Here is a 17,750-nt window from a genome sequence, read left to right on the forward strand (position 1 = left end):
AGGACTTGCAGATAAGACTGGAAAGAGAAGTTGAAAAGGAAGGATTTTGCTTGCTTAAGTGGAGATATGTGAACTCTTTTTGAACCAGTAGAAAACTAGCAAAGATTTTGGAGAAGAGTGATTCAACCAGATTGTGGAGAAGTCTGCTTTCACCACACGTATTAATGTAAGTTGAGATGGATGTTGTTGTTGTTGATAAGTTGCTCAGTTGTGTCTGACACTTTGCTACCCCATAGACTGTGGTCCACCAGGCTCCTCTGTCCATGGGTGATCTCAAAGCAGGGGACAATTGCAACTGATCAGGCAAAAGGAAAGCAGAGTTTGAATGAGGAACCTCTGAAAAGTTAGAGCAGACATAAACACTTAGGAAAACTTCACGTGTGTGCTAAGTTGCTTCAGTCGTGTCCAACTCTCTGCAACCCAATGGACCATAGCCCGCCAGGCTCTTCTGTCTTTGGGATTCTCCAGGCATGAATACTGGAGTGGGTTGCCATGCCCTTCTCCAGGTGATCTTCCCAATTCAGGGACTGAACCCATGTCTCTTACATCTCCTTCATTGGCAGGCAGGTTCTTTACCATTAGTGCCAACTGGGAAGCCCTCCTGGGAAAACTTTGGATGAGGGTCAAAGGAGAGGAAAACAGGGAATTTGCTGCCATTAATACTGAAATTCTAGCTAGGCTGAGAGTGGCTTTCGATACATTATGTTTGTTTGGACCTGTGTGATAGAACACCCAGGTAGGAGCCCTAGGCCATTGGAAAGAGCTCAGAAGGGACATCAAGGCTGGTGATAGATTTTGATGTCTTCAGAGAAGTCATGTTTGAAGTCATAGGATGGAATGGATTTCCTAAAAACTTGGGAAATGCTACATTCAGAGCAGAAGGAGGTGGACAAGTAATCAGTAGAGACTGAGAAAGAGCTGTGGGAGAAATAGGGAACAAGGGTGAGGAAAGATCACAGAGACCAAAACAGGAGGGCATTTCTCCAATGAATGAGTAGCCTGACAATGACCAGGTCATAAATCATAGCAAAGAGAACAATTTTGATGGGGAGGTTAGGGAATAGGCAGCTCAAATAAGTAGAGAGAGTGGATGTGATGAAGGATAGCCAGGAAATAAGACATCTAGTGGTTCAATGAATAAGAGAATTATGTTCCTGGTAGGGCTGGATCAAAGAAATGTTGGAATTAGGGAAAAGGAAACAAAATACCAGGAAGAGAGGATAATTAGTAGAACAATATTGCAGATTCTAAGGTGCCCATAACTGGTAAATAATATTGCCTTTCTCAGTGTTTGAGACCCATCTCATATTTCTCTCATGTTTTTCTGTCACTGCTTATCTTAAATTTACTCTGTTTTTTCACTTTAATCTATTATAATGTTCTCCATGAAAACTCCTACAGCTATTTTCAATATATATTATATCTCTTATTTTTAACATCTGTTGCATGAATTGTTTTCATTTACTTTCTTAACATTGAGCATTTCTGTTGTATTTTTATCCAACCTAATTTCTTTTTTTTTATTTTAAGAATTTCTTTTTTTTGTTTTAATTTAATTTTATTTTTTGACTTTACAATATTGTATTGGTTTTGCCATATATCAAAATGAATCCACCACAGGTATACATGTGTTCCCATCCTGAACCCTTTTCCCTCCTCCCTCCCCATACCATCCCTCTGGGTCGTCCCAGTGCACCAGCCCCAAGCATCCAGTATTGTGCATCGAACCTGGACTGGTGACTCGTTTCATATATGATATTATACATGTTTCAATGCCATTCTCCCAAATCATCCCACCCTCTCCCTCTCCCACAGAGTCCAAAAGACTGTACTATACATCAGTGTCTCTTTTGCTGTCTCGTATACAGGGTTGTTGTTACCATCTTTCTAAATTCCATATATATGCGTTAGTATACTGTATTGGTGTTTTCCTTTCTGGCTTACTTCACTCTGTATAATAGGCTCCAGTTTCATCCACCTCATTAGAACTGACCAACCTAATTTCTATCTCTTTACATATTAAAGACGTGCTTCTGATAACTTTAAATCATCCACATTCCTGGTACACATCCATCATGTTTGTATTGAATGACTAATTATTTATAATGTTTACATCTTGACTGTTTCAAAATTTGAGGGGATGGTCAGACATTCCAGTTTCACCTTATTTCTATTTCTAGGACTGACAATAGATTGACATTTCAATTATTTTTCAATAAGCATGTCATTTCAAATGATATTCAGCATTTAACATTATCTTTCACATGCAGTTGGTGATCACTAAGTGTCTGTTGGTTGCTTGAAATGGTTGTTTTAGTTTAGAATGGACTTGATTATATCTGTCTTGTATTAATAATAGCTGACACATACCTGGATTTAATCACTTAAAATAATATAATCTAGTGATAGCTGAAATTTATTCCTAAACTTTTGCAACAAGTGAGCAACTTGCTGTAGATGTCACTAGGACTCACTATCATTTGGTTCTCCTTTCTTCCCTGGGCACACAGTAGATTATATTCTCAGACATTTTGAAGCTAGGCAGGTCATATGACTGGTTCTGGCCAGTAAGATATGAGTATAAGTGAAGTCTATTGCTTTCAGACCTTCTAAAGTCTCCTGTTTCTCTTTTCCTCTTTCTGGTCATGAATATACCTTCATGTTATTATGAATTTGCCTTATAAATCAAGCACCAGCTGGAGGATGATTGGCCTGGAAGGTCACCTGGACTTGAGGTTTATTTTGTTTGACTGATAAGGTTTTTGGTGTGAAAAGCCACTGGGAATTTTTTGTTTGTTTGTTTGTTTTTATTGTAGTATAACCTATCTTACCTTGACTATTACTGTTAAAAGCTAATAATGAACTAAACAGACATTTCTCCCACAGATGGCTAACAAACACATGGAAAAGATGCTCAATATCACTCATTATCAGAGAAATGCAAATCAAAACCACAATGAGGTGCCATCTCATGCTGAATGGCTGCTATCAAAAAGTCTACAGGCAATAAATGATGGAGAGGGTGTGGAGAAAAGGGAACCACTGTTGGTGGGAATGCAAACTAGTACAGCCACTATAAACAACAGTGTGGCGATTCCTTAAAAAACTGGAAATAGAACTGCCATATGACCCAGCAATCCCACTGCTGGGCATACACACTGAGGAAACCAGAATTGAAAGAGACACGTGTACCCCAGTGTTCATCACAGCACTGTTTACAATAGCTAGGAAATGGAGGCAACCTAGATGTCCATCAGCAGACGAATGGATAAGAAAGCTGTGGTACATATACAAATGGAATATTACTCAGCTATTAAAAAGAATGCATTTGAATCAGTTCTAATGAGGTGGATGAAACTGGAGCCTGTTATACAGAGTGAAGTAGGTCAGAAAGACAGAGAAGGCAATGGCACCCCTCTCCAAGACAGAGGAGCCTGGTAGGCTGCAGTCCATGGGGTCGCTAAGAGTCAGACATGACTGAGCGACTTCACTTTCCCTTTTCACTTTCATGCATTGGAGAAGGAGATGGAAACCCACTCCAGTGTTCTTGCCTGGAGAATCCCAGGGACGGGGGAGCCTGGTTGGCTGCCGTTTATGGGGTCACACAGAGTCAGACATGACTGAAGCGACTTAGCAGCAGCAGCAGCAGGTGAGAAAGAAAAAGAATACAGTATATTAACACATATATACGGAATTTAGAAATATGGTAACAATGGCCCTATATGAAAGATAGCAAAAGGGACATAGATATAAAAAACAGACTTTTGGACTCTGTGGGAGAAGGTGAGGGTGGGATGATTTGAGAGAATAGCATTGAAACATGTATATTTCCATATGTGAAATAGATAACCAGTCCAAGTTCAATGCATGAAACAGGGCACTCAAAGCTGGTGCACTGGAACAACCCTGAGGGATGGGATGGGAAGGGAGGTGGGAGGGGGGTTCAGGATGTAGGGACACATGTATACCCATGGTTGATTCATGTCGATGTATGGCAAAACATACTACAATATTGTAAAGTAATTATCCTTCAATTAAAATAAATAAATTAATAAAAATATCATTGATGCAATAATAAAAAAAAAGGATAGAAAAAAAGAGAAGCTAATGGTGTGCATAATAGACTTGTAGGCATTGGGGAGCTACCCAGGAATTAGGAAGTTGTTAAACAGCAAACAATGATTGTGTAAGTACAAATCTCCCATCTCAGGGAGTTTAACCTCCCTCAGGAGACATAAAATAACAACTGTGACTCAATGAAAATATGAAAGAATGAGATAAAACACACATAAGTAACTAATAACCTAGAGGTCTAGCTGTCTATTTGGGACATGTGCTATAAGTGCATATTTAACACAAGGTGAAGAAGTCCATCTAGTCAAGGCTATGGTTTTTCCAGTGGTCATGTATGGATGTGAGAGTTGGACTATAAAGAAAGCTGAACACCGAAGAATTGATGCTTTTGAACTGTGGTGTTGGAGAAGACTCTTGAGAGTCCTGATGCGAAGACTTGACTCATTGGAAAAGACCCTGATGCTGGGAAAGATTGAGGGCAGGAGGAGAAGGGGACGACAGAGGATGAGATGGTTGGATGGCATCACCGACTCAATGGACATGAGTCTGAGTGAACTCTGGGAGTTGGTGATGGACATGGAGGCCTGGCGTGCTGCAGTTCATGGGGTTGCAAAGAGTTGGACACGACTGAGCAACTGAACTGAACTGAAGAAGTTAAGGTAAGGGGTGGGTATGTTTTTGGAGACACCTGGTCAGATTTTCTGAAAGGATTTCTTGAAAAAAATCTGCTCTAAGTTGAGGGGAAGGGATGGAACCAGAAGAAAATAATTTCATGTGATAATTTTAGGGCAATAGGAGAAAAAGTGTGTACTATCTTTTTATGTAAAGAAATTAAGGCAAAAATCATACAATTAAGATATAAAAAGAATGATGGATGATAACTGGAGTGAGGGAGGAGAAATAAAAGTAGAAAAACATCTAGCAGGGATAAGAGAGATGAACAGGTTGCCTGGTGGCCAAGGCAAAGAGAGAAACACCATCAGTTCTGAAGAACGACAGTGTCCATAATATAAGAAACAAACCAGTTGTTTGCAAAAGTGTAGCTGCAGGTCTGATGAAAATTCCTAACGTGGGTCTGCAAAATTAGAGGAGTGTGATTTAAAGACTGTAAGTTAGAAAAAAATCTTGGCAGTACAAGCTAGCTAGAAGAAGTTGAGAGCTACTCGCCAAACAAAAATAAAACATAAAAGTTCAGAAATCATGTATATGCAATATTTTTTACCCTAAAAATCACCATGTGAGGGAATCCAGGATTTAATATTTGGAGTATATCATGAAGTATACAAGAAAATTTGGGGAAGGTAGTTTCTAGATACTGCATTGGCTGTATAACGTTATGTGGTGTTTTCTTTGGGAAAAGATGCTTGAGTTTTATTGCTGTTTCACTGTGAGTTTGCATGAAAATATTGAGTAACCTTTGGTAACTTAGGAAGAGTTCCATTGCAATACTTGATATGATTTGTTTTAAAAAGTCCTCTCCAACCTTAAGAAAGATACGCCAGTAATAATCAAGTATTTACCATTAAGGACTAATAGACAGCAGCAGTGGGTATTCTCGAAAGAATGACAGTTCTGGAGATGGTGAGATAATTTTATAGTTGGACCAAAAGACCAGAGAGCTCTTTTATAGCTACTTAAATAAGTTAATATTGATTTTATGATGCTTTTTCTATTATTTTATAAGGGAAAGTAGTGAGAATATGAGGTGTTGGCATCTGTTGCCCACTTTTATGAACTGGCCTGCTTGCTTCTTTTTTTATTAACTGTTTCCTGCTTTCCAAGGACAGACTGTTCATGGACTGAGCACTAGGTCAAGAAACAAGTTTTCTTTTTCTTGGAAAAAAAAAAAGAAAGAGAAACAAATTTAACTATTTCTATGTAATTTCATCTTGAATCTGGATTATTTTATTTATTGGTTAATAGAACCCGGTCTCTTGTTGAAATGCTAATTGGAGTCTCTTGGGCAAGTCCAAAACATTTCTTTTTTTTTTTTTTTGCCTTATTCTTTTTTTAAAAAATATAAATTTATTTATTTTAATTGGAGGTTGATTACTTTAAAGTTGTGTTTTCCCCTCACCCATTAGTGTACTCAGAACATTCTCAGTTATTGATCTCAGAATATTGCCTAAGCACATGACCCACAAAAAACTGTGGCCATGCACAGTTAATTATATAATCCTGCTATGTAATTCTCCTCTTATGCATATCCTTGGGAGCCACTATGACTTGATTTAGCCATTGGTCTCACTATCCTTACTTCAATAATTTTCTTAAGGAAAAAAATGCTTCTGTTTTGGTTATATATCTCCCGAAATCAGGTTCCAATCCCCTGAAAACATGAGCCATTTGGCACCACTGCCTGCTTAGATTCCTATGGTCCAGAGTTATCAATTTCCTCCAGATTTCAAGATCTCAGGCCATGGCATTAGTTAATCTGTATTTGTACTATATCCTGTTTTTCTACAAATTGTCTTGGGTTGGCAGATCTTTAACTGAGCCGAGGATAGCCCTCTGAAATGGAGGGTAGGGGTCCAGCCTTGAAATTCACTTAATTCTAAGGAATCGAGCTTCAGTGAAGCTACATGGATCCAGACTGCTTTGCTATCTAACACTGGACCTTCCCAAAACATTTTTTTCTTTCTCATTTAGAACTTGATAGTTTTTAAAAAAATCATCTCTGGTGGGAAATTTTAGCTAAAGAATTTTTATTTTTAGGTTTTGCATTCAACATGTCTTTTTTTGGCAAAGCAAATAACATTTCATCAGACAGGAGGCCACAGGGTTTACCCTTGGCTATATAGTGATTACATTTCCAAATGTAAGGCTGATGCCATGTGGGGGTTATTTCAGATGGAGGGAGTGGATGGTGGCATCTTGGTATGAACTCAACAGGACAACCCACTCCTAACCTCCTGTGGGCGACTGAGGCCAGACTACATAAGGAGACTCGTGTACTCCATGTAGGAATATTTAAAAGTTAGAAATAAAGCTAAGAGATCTTTAAAGATAAACATAATTTTGCTTCCTATCTTGACAAATGTATCTTCTTTACCTGGAAGGCAAGGTTTAAATTTATAATTCTTAAAGTCCTTGTATTCTCTGTTTGATTGTGCTACTTGGGGAGAGTTGACCTCAGCTGTAGGCCTTTTAGCTGTCAGCCTGCATCCCTTCTCTCCCACCTCCAGTTGCTGCACCAGCAGAGGTTTCTTCTGTGTACCCCGGGATATATACCACACAAATAGTTGTCTCATGGCCACATCTTGAGCCCATGACATTCTGCATGTGGGAGGAAAGGCTTCGGGGACTGAGGAATGAAGACCCTGAAATAGGGCTCAGGAGATTCTTGGGTCCTGGGTACTGTGGTGTGGTCTAGAAGGAAGGTGTATTAGATTGCTAGGACTTCTTTAACAAAGTACCACAAACTGGGTAGTGTTAACAGATATGTATTGCCTCACAGTTCTGGAGGCTAGAGGTCTGAGATTAAGTGTCAGCAGGGTTGGTTTTTATATTTATTTAACAAAAATAGTTTTTTTTTTTTTTGGCTGTGCTGGGTCTTTGTTGTGGTGCCTGGGGTTTTCTCTAGTTGTGGCAAGCAGGGGCTACCCTCTAGGAGTGGTGTGCAGGTTTCTCATTGCTGTAGCTTCTCTTGTTGCAGAGTATGTATTCTAGGCCTGTGGGCTCAGTTTTGTGGCACATGGGCTTAGTTACTCTACGGTATGTGGAATCTTCCCAGACCAGATATCAAATTGGTGTCCCCTGCATTGGCAGGTGGATTCTTAGCCCCTAGACCACCAAGGAAGTCCAGGTTGGTTGTTTTCGAGGGCCGTGAATAGAGAATCTATTCCATCCATCTCTCCTGGCTTCTGGGTTTTTTTCTGGACATCTTTGGCATTTCTTATCTCATAGATGGGCTTCCCTGGTGGCTCAGACCTTAAAGAATCTGCCTGCAATAAGGGAGACCTGGGTTTGATTTCTGAGTTGGAAAGATTCCTTGGAGAAGGGAATGGTAACCCACTACAGTATTATTGCCTAGAAAATTCCATGGTCAGAGGAATCTGGCAAGTTACAGTCCGTGGGGTTGCCAAGAGTCAGACATGACTAAGAGACGAACACACACTCACACACACACATACACACACACACACACAGCTTGTAGATGCATCACCTTGATCTCTGCCTTCATCTTCACATAGCATTTTCTCTGTGTTTATGTCTGTGTCCAAATATCCCCTTTTTACAAGAACACCAGTCATGCTTGATTAGGGTCCACTCTAAGGACCTTGTCCTAATTTGATTACATCAGCAAAGACTATTTCTAAATAAGAGACTTCAACATATGAGTTTTTGGAGGACACTTTTAAACCTATGACAGAAGGTAAGTGTGGGCACCGTAGGCACATCCCCTTGGCCTCGTGGATTCTGTCCTATTGGGAAGGTTGTTGCTGGGTAGGATCCAGAAGGGGGCTCTCAAAAGCTTGGGCTCTGTGGCCGGGATCCTTGTAAATGAAGTGCTGGGCATTAGTTCTTTCCTTGTCACCAGTATCTCCACAGTCTTTAACAAGGAAGATCTAATATTACAGTTTAAAAAGCAATAGAAAGGGCATGAACTTTAGCTTTCTCTTTTTCCCAGTTGATCAAATTAATGAAGACTCTTCCTTTACCTCTGAGTAGTCCTTCCAATCTAGTCCATCCTATCCCTTCATTCCCTCTTCACCCCTAATTCCCATGGTACTTCTCACCTGGATCATTTTATAGATTATGAGTTTCTGCTTTTTTCCAACCCGAAGTGTTGATCTTTAACACAGTATCAGAGTGTGGCAAGTCTTCAGCAAAATTGTTTTGGTTCTCTAGGCCTCTGGCCTTTGTTTATTGCACATGTAATCCACTAGCTTTGATTCTGCACAGTATATTTCTAGTTTTGAGGGCAGTCAGGCCTTCGATGTTGTGTATGTGGGTTATTTCTGAGCCCACATTTTAAAAATAATCCATGGCGGGAAGGAGGGGTATTCAATTCTGTGACTAAAAACAATCTCCTGGGAGCCAAAGAAACACACAGATAATGTTTATTCTCCATGCTAAAAATAGGTGGGCTGGTATTTTTAGTCATTCCCCAAAATATGGTGTCTGGACTCAAATTCAGCTGTGGGTGCCTGTCTTTATGGGATCCAATGGGACGGGTCGTGTGGGGAGGAGTCACTAGGGTCAGATGTTAGGAAAAAAATGTTTCTAGGAGAGAAGCTAGGCCTTGCCACCAATTTAAGGTTTCTAGCTTATGAGGGTGTAGTTCAATTTCAAACATTTTTAGAGTTAAAAAAACAAAAACAAAAACAAAAACAAAGCAACCTCAAGGAATTATCGAGAGCATAAAGGCCAGCAGTTGTTCATCCCAGGCTGTAAAAATGAACTACTTCTTCTCCTCAGATGAGGGCAAAAAGTGGTCTGGAATCACAACAAAATTAATTTGTTTGCTCGGGTTTAAATTTAAAACGACTTACCTGATTTTTTTTCTTCTTCTGTAATTTGCCAGAGTTAATTCAGTCCCAATGGACTTGCTTTTTACCACCTTACTATAAAATCTGATTCAGTTTCATACAGTTTTTTCTTTTTTCCCTTACTAATCCCCAGACTAAATGTATGCTTTAAGAAAACACCAGGGCTATAGCTGGTGTTTTTGTCATGTTTCTTGTATAGACTTTCTGGGACCCTAGGTGTGGGAGAGTTTTCATGGACATTTAAAGAGTTTAAGAGATTTTTCCAAATCAGCATGGTGGTTCCCTTACCCCCCACCCCCTGCCCACTTCTGAACAGGTCAAGTTTAAGGGCTTATTTCTTCACTAGATCTTAGATCTAACAAATATCTGCTGGGGTTGAGATCAGTTGTGAGGTTTGGAAAGGAGTGGAAAGAAACATGCTTAATGGAAAAGTGCTGTGTCAAACTTGAAAGTAAAAAAAGAATTTTATTTATTCTTTTAAAAAATATTTATTTTTAAATTAAAGGATAATTGCTTTACAGAGTTTTGTTTTTTTTATCATTTCAGAGAGCTTAGCCTGCCCGCCTGGAGGGCCCAAGTCTTCTGATGTCTCCTAGAGGTTGCTTTGTAGGAGTTGTTCCATATCTTGATAAGTTTTTGATGCATTTGTGAGGAGGCTGGTGATCTCCCAGTCTTACTCTTCCACCATCTTCCATCTCCTCAGAATTTGAGTTATTCTTGCATGACAAAGCCATCTTGTTTGTCTCACTGACCTAAGATCAGGAATCAAAAGGCTGGCTGCTGCTGCTGTCACTTCAGTCGTGTCCGACTCTGTGCGACCCCAAATCATAGACTGTGTATGGGATTCAAACTAAACCCATCTCACAGCAGAAACTTTTGAAAGATTTTAACATGACTTTGGAAGCAGCAGAATGAGCAGCAATGATTTCATTATGTCCAACAAGCACATGTGGCGTCATTGTGGTTGATATTCTCCACATAATCTTCTGGGTATTGGGTGTGTGTGAGGGCACTGGATGCAACAGAAGATGTTTTCATTGAACGAGTTAGGATGGAGCAACATGTCTGTGTCTTATTTCAAGCTTGCCTGAAGATTCTTCCGGTGACAATGAGTGAGTTTACTATCACACTATACTCTTCATATAGGAATTAAAAAATCAAACCCTTTTTGGCATAATCATGCTATCTCTTCACATGTTGAATTTTGGTAACATTGTGGGGGGCAGGAAATCTATGGCCAAAGGACTATGTGACTAAAAAAAAAAAAAGGAAGAATTGCCATACATGGCATGACATCTGTGCCATGTCATCTGCCAAGCAGATATGATTTTCAAAGATTTTTAAGGTTCTCTTACTCCATCTCCAATTAATTCCCCTGTTTGTAGTAAACCCCTTCAGATCTCTGGTGATTATGGATATTTTGAGGGCCAGTTCATTTTCCAGACTAATTTTTAAAAAAGTATACTCTTCATATTATGATCATTCTAACAGTAATGACCAAAATTTTGGAGCTATTATTTTCTTTTAGAAGTCAACATAAAATTTCTTTTCTTTCTGGTTTCATGAAACTAAGTATCTCAAAACCACCGAACTCTAGTGGAAAGATGTCGACACGGAAGGCAGGTCGCACAGGAAGTTAGTGAAAGGTGGAAACCTACACACAGTAGTTATTTTTCAAGCTCTTCTGTGAACACATAATCTATTGTAATTAAAATATAAAGAGTCACACTTTCTCTCTGCTTGATATTCTTCATATAATCTTCTGGGTGGAGCTTGAGGATTTTTCTGGACTCCTGGTTCTTGTCTGGTTACCTCTGCCGACAGACCTGGACACAGCCCTGTGTGTGTCTGTCGCACTCAGCAGGGCAGCAAATGGCAGGGTCCTGCTGTGATTTCACAGTCCTGCTTTCTTCTCCGGCATCCAGGCTGGGCTATATATATACCATTACCACATCATTCACAGCTTCCTGTCAGAAAGCCAAGAATCACATCACCTTATCCCACACTCACATTAGCACGAATAATTTAAGTCAACATTTCTGCGTTGGGGGATACCGTTGTTTGGGAAGTGGGGTGCATCTACAGGGCTGACTGACAGTGGTAGGTTTTTCTTACTTTTGGTGGGTTCAAGCGCTTGTCTAAATACAGACCCTTAACACTGCCTTGTTGTCTCCACCCAGCAGGCAGCAATTCTGGCTCACTACATCACAGTCTCTCATGTCAACAAAGCCTCGTCTTAGCAGTTTTCCTGGTGTTAGTCTGAGGGGTGTATGTCTCTGTCTGTGAGTATGTTTGCTAGGAAAGTTTTTCTCCCTGATGGAGGAACAGGAGAAAAGAAACAAGACACAGAGTTCTCTAGAAACACCCATGACTCATTTAGATTTCATTGTGAGATTATGAGCTCTTCTTCCTCCTGGAATCTCTTGAGACCTTAGGTTGGCATATCCCAAAGTATCATGGACATCAATGACCTCTAACTTGGACAACCAATAAGAAGTCAATTCACATCTAAACACTCTCCAGGTTCCTTGGCTCCTTTCAACAAAAACAGTGATGCCTGCACACTGAGCTTTTCTCCTCTCCTGGGTGATGGGAGTAGGATGGAAAGGACCATCAGGATCTCTTCTCTTCTGGTGCTTCCATCCTGACATTCTTTCAGATTTGGGGTATGACTTAAAAAAAAAAACAACACTAAGTACAATGATAGGCATATTAGTAATGTATGTATGAGACAAAGAATGAATATTTTGGGGGAACTTACAGAATAGAATAAAGAGAGACTCCATATTAGAAAATTGTGTTCTGAAGATGAAGGTAAAGTCATCAGATGTTCAATTGACAATCCCTTCTGTCTTTATACAGCTATGGTTATTTAGGTCATTGCACAGGCTATTGGTCCCAGTTCATCCTTCCCCTGTGGTAATCCTTTATTATCACATGGTCTCATGGTGGGCAGAGTAGATTACCCAATGTCTTGATTTTGCACATGGCCATTTTACTTGTTTGGTCAATGGGATGTTAACTAATGTGAGGCTTAAGATGTGAGCCTTCTTTTTGCACTTCTGCCCAAAGCATCCTTATCTCCTACCGCATTGTCTGTTGGCCCCAAGAGGATGAGAAACATGGAACAGATCTAAAACAAAGTAGCTGAGCCAGCCTAGATCTGCCAAACCCAAGCCAATGGTCAGACACATGAGCAAGAAATAAACGTCTATTACCTTCCATTGAGATTTTGTGTTTTTTTGTTATGTAGCAACAGCTGACTTTCATATAATGTGACTACCATTACTACCAACTTTCACTTCACAAAAATTCTATGAGACTTTGTGGTTGGTGGTCACATAGTAATGGCTGACTGATTACATGCCACTATGGACTTTATTACTAACTTCCATTTCATAACATTGTTACTGACTTCCATTTCATAACAACCCAGTGAGGCTCTTTATAAAGAGAGAGGTTGCTGGTGATCCTGTAGTTCATCCAGTGTCCCTGTTCTATTGCTGAGAAAATTGAGGCTCAGTGTTATGTCACTTGGCTGATGTAACACAATCTGAAAGGTCCAACAGGAATCCTCTGGCTGGACCACCAGTGTGGCCTATTTATTCTCAAGCTTCAGGTTAAGAGGGTAGGACTGTGACTGATGCTGTATGCAATTCTAAACCATGGTTGTGCCACCAATTATTTAGGTACCTTCTATTTACATGATATAAAGCTCACCCATATTTGAAACTAGATAGAAAGAGAAAGGTCTATGAATAACAAGTTGTAATCAATTCATCTCCTGTATAAGCATATTTCCAGACTCTGGGCTGCATCCAGCAGTAACATAAATGACACATTGGAACAAGTAATCACAACCAAAGCTCTCAAGGAAATGTTATTATTCCATTGATAAGTCATGTCTGACTCTTTGCAACCCCTTGAATTGTATAATGCCAGGATCCTCTGTTCTCCACTATCTCCCAGAATTTGCTCAAATTCAAGCCCATTGAGTTCGTGATGCTATCTAACAATCTCTTATTGTCCTACCCTCTTCTCCTTTTGCCCTCAGTCTTTCCCAGCATCAGGGTCTTTTCCAGCGAATCGGCTCTTTACATTAGGTGGCCAAATTATTGGACCTTCAGAATTAGCATCAGTTCTTCCAATGAATATTCAGAGTTGATTTCTTTTAGGATTGACTAGTTTGATCTTCTTGCAATCCAAGGGACTTTCAAGAGTCTTCTCAAGCACTGCAATTTGAAAGCATCAATTCTTTGGTTCTCAACATTCTTTATAATCCAGCTCTCTTATCTGTACATGACTACTGAAAAAACCATAACTTTGACTATACAGACCATTGTTAGCAAAGCAATGTCTCTGCTTTTCAGTACATTGTCTAGGTTTGTCATAGCTTTCCTTCCAAGGAGCAAGCATCTTTTAATTTCATGGCTGAAATCATCATCTGCAGTGACTCTGGAGACCAAGAAAATAAAATCTATCACTGCTTCCACTTTTCCCCCTTCTATTTACCATGAAGTAATGGGACCGTATTCCATGACCTTAGTTTTTGAATGTTGAATTTCAAGCCAGCTTTTTTCACTCACCTCTTTCACTCTCCTCAAGAGGTTCTTTAGTTCCTCTTCACTTTCTGCAATTAGAGTGCTATTATCTGCATATCTGAGGTTGTTGATATTTCTCCTGGCAATCTTGATTCTAGCTTGTGATTCATCCAGCCTGGCATTTCACAAGATGTACTTTGCATATAAATTAAATAAGCAGTGTGACAATATACAGCCTTGTCATACTCTTTTCCCAATTTTGAACCACTCCATTGTTCCATGTCCAGTTCTAACTGTTGCTTCTTGACCCACACACAGATTTCTCAGTAGACAAGTAAGGTGGTCTGGTATTCCCATCTCTTTAAGAATTTTCACAGTTTGTCGTGATCCACACAGTCAAAGGCTTTCAATGATGCAGAATTAGATGTTTTTGTGGAAGTACCTTGGCTTCTCCATGAGCCAATGAGTGTTGGCAGTTTGATCTCTGATTCTGCTGCCTTTTCTAAACCCAGCTTGTACATCTGGAAGTTCTTGATTCACATACTGCTAAAGTCTAGCTTGAGGGATTTTGAGCATAAACTTGCTAGTATAAGAAATAACTGCAACTCCATGGTAGTTTGAACATTCTTTGGCATTGTCTTTCTTTGGGGTTGGAATGAAAATTGACCTTTTCCAGTCCTGAAAATCCAGACAGAGGAGCCTGGTGGGCTACAGTCCATGGGATCACAAAGAGTCAGACATGACTGAAGCAACTTAGCACGAGTTTTCCAAATTGGAGGACACATTGAGTTCAGAACTCAGTATGATGGAAACATCAGGAAAAAAAAAAAAGTGGAAGCAACCTATGTGTCCATCAGTGGATGAACAGATGAACAAAATGTGGTATACACATACAATGGAATATTTTTCAGATATAATAAGGAAGAAAAGTCTGATGCATTATACATGCTACAGCATGGATGGATCCTGAAGACATCTGGCTAATTAAATTAGCAAGACACAAAAAGACAGTGTATGATTCCATTTATATGAAGTATCAACAGTAATTAAATTCATGCAAACAGGAAGACTGGTGGTTTCCAGGGGAACCTGGGAAGTGGAAAATGAATTGTTATTTAATGGGTTTCCCTGATAGCTTAGTTGGTAAAGAATCTGCCTGCAGTGAAGGAGACCTGGATAGATTCTGGGTTGGGAAGATCTCCTGGAGAAGGGAAAGGCTACCCACTCCAGTATTCTAGCCTGGAGAATTTCATGGTCTTAGAAAGCATCACTATGAACAAAGCTAGTGGAGGTGATAGAATTCCAGTTGAGCTATTCCACATCCTGAAAGATGATGCTGTGAAAGTGCTGCACTCAATATGCCAGCAAATTTGGAAAACTCAGCAGTGGCCACAGGACTGGAAAAGGTCAGTTTTCATTCCAATCCCAAAGAAAGGCAATGCCAAAGAATGCTCAAACTACTGCACAATTGCACTCACCTCACACGCTAGTAAAGTAATGCTCAAAATTCTCCAAGCCAGGCTTCAGCAATATGTGAACCGTGAACTTCCCGATGTTCAAGCTGGTTTTAGAAAAGACAGAGGAACCAGAGATCAAATTGCCGACATCCGCTGGATCATGGAAAAAGCAAGAGAGTTCCAGAAAAACATCTATTTCTGCTTTATTGACTATGCCAAAGCCTTTGACTGTGTGGATCAGAATAAACTGTGGAAAATTCTGAAAGAGATGGGAATACCAGACCACCTGATCTGCCTCTTGAGAAATTTGTATGCAGGTCAGGAAGCAACAGTTAGAACTGGACATGGAACAACAGACTGGTTCCAAATAGGAAAAGGAGTTCGTCAAGGCTGTATATTGTCACCCTGTTTATTTAACTTATATGCAGAGTACATCGTGAGAAACACTGGACTGGAAGAAACACAAGCTGGAATCAAGATTGCTGGGAGAAATATCAATAACCTCTGATATGCAGATGACACCACCCTTATGGCAGAAAGTGAAGAGGAACTCAAAAGGATCTTGATGAAAGTGAAAGAGGAGAGTGTAAAAGTTTGCTTAAGGCTCAACATGCAGAAAACGAAGATCATGGCATCTGGTCCCATCACTTCATGGGAAATAGATGGGGAAACAGTGGAAACAGTGTCAGGCTTTATTTTGGGGGGCTCTAAAATCACTGCAGATGGTGACTGCAGCCATGAAATTAAAAGACGCTTACTCCTTGGAAGGAAAGTTATGACCAACATAGATAGCATATTCAAAAGCAGAGACATTACTTTGCCAACAAAGTTTCGTATAGTCACGCTATGGTTTTTCCTGTGGTCATGTATGGATGTGAGAGTTGGACTATGAAGAAGGCTGAGCACCAAAGAATTGATGCTTTTGAACTGTGGTGTTGGAGAAGACTCTTGAGAGTCCCTTGGACTGCAAGGAGATCCAACCAGTCCATTCTGAAGGAGATCAGCCCTGGGATTTCTTTGGAAGGAATGATGCTAAAGCTGAAACTCCAGTACTTTGGCCACCTCATGTGAAGAGTTGACTCATTGGAAAAGACTCTGATGCTGGAAGGGATTGGGGGCAAGAGGAGAAGGGGACGACAAAGGATGAGATGGCTGGATGGCATCATTGACTTGATGGACATGAGTCTGAGTGAACTCCGGGAGTTGGTGAGGGACAGGGAGGCCTGGTGTGCTTCGATTCATGGGGTTGCAAAGAGTCGGACACGACTGAGTGACTGATCTGATCTGATCTGACAGTCCATGGGGTCACAAAGAGTCAGACAAGACTGAGCGACTTTCACTCTCACTTTCATGTAATGGGTATAGAGCTTCAAGTTTGCAAGATGAAAAAGTTCTGGAGATTGGTTGCATAAAATATTAATATACTGAATATGACTGAACTATATACTTAAAAATGGTTAGTCAGCAAATTTTATGATTTTTTTTTTTTTTAAGCCACAGTTAAAGAGTAAAAAAAGGAATCCTGATTGTTGATGACTGGGAGAAGACCCACAGATTTCCTCCTTATGGCAGAGCTGGCCAACTTAGGCTTGAAAGTGAAAGTGAGGGTTGCTCAGTCGTGTCCGACTCTTTGCGACCCCATGGAGTATATAGTCCATGGAATTCTCCAGGCCAGAATACTGGAGTGGGTGGCCTTTCCCTTCTCCAGGGTATCTTCCCAACCCAGGGATCAAACTCCAGTCTCCTGCATCACAGGTGGATTCTTTACCAGCTAAACCACAAGGGAGCCCAATATTTATTTATTTGGCCATGCCAGGTTTTCCTTGTGGCGTGTGTGGTTTTCATTGTATCATGTGGGATCTTTCACTGCTCCATGGCATGTAAGGTCTTAGTTCTCTGACTAGGGATTGAACCCACGTCCCCTGCATTGCAAGGAGGATTCTTAACCATGGGACCACTAGGTGTCTTTAGTTTCTATTTCAATTTATTACCACTTCTAACCCTCTATCCTCTTCATATGCTTAAATTCTCCTACAAGTAGTCTGACAATCAGTAACCCTAATAGATACCAAGTGTAATTCCCTTGTAAAAACCCACAGGGAGTTATTTTCTCCTTCTATTTTCTAACTTCTATATCTTGAAATTTTGTTTATTCACAATACATACATATCATATACAAACTAAGT

This window comes from Bos taurus, chromosome 13 (genome assembly GCF_002263795.3).
Source record: "Bos taurus isolate L1 Dominette 01449 registration number 42190680 breed Hereford chromosome 13, ARS-UCD2.0, whole genome shotgun sequence".
Taxonomy (NCBI): Eukaryota; Metazoa; Chordata; class Mammalia; order Artiodactyla; family Bovidae; genus Bos; species Bos taurus.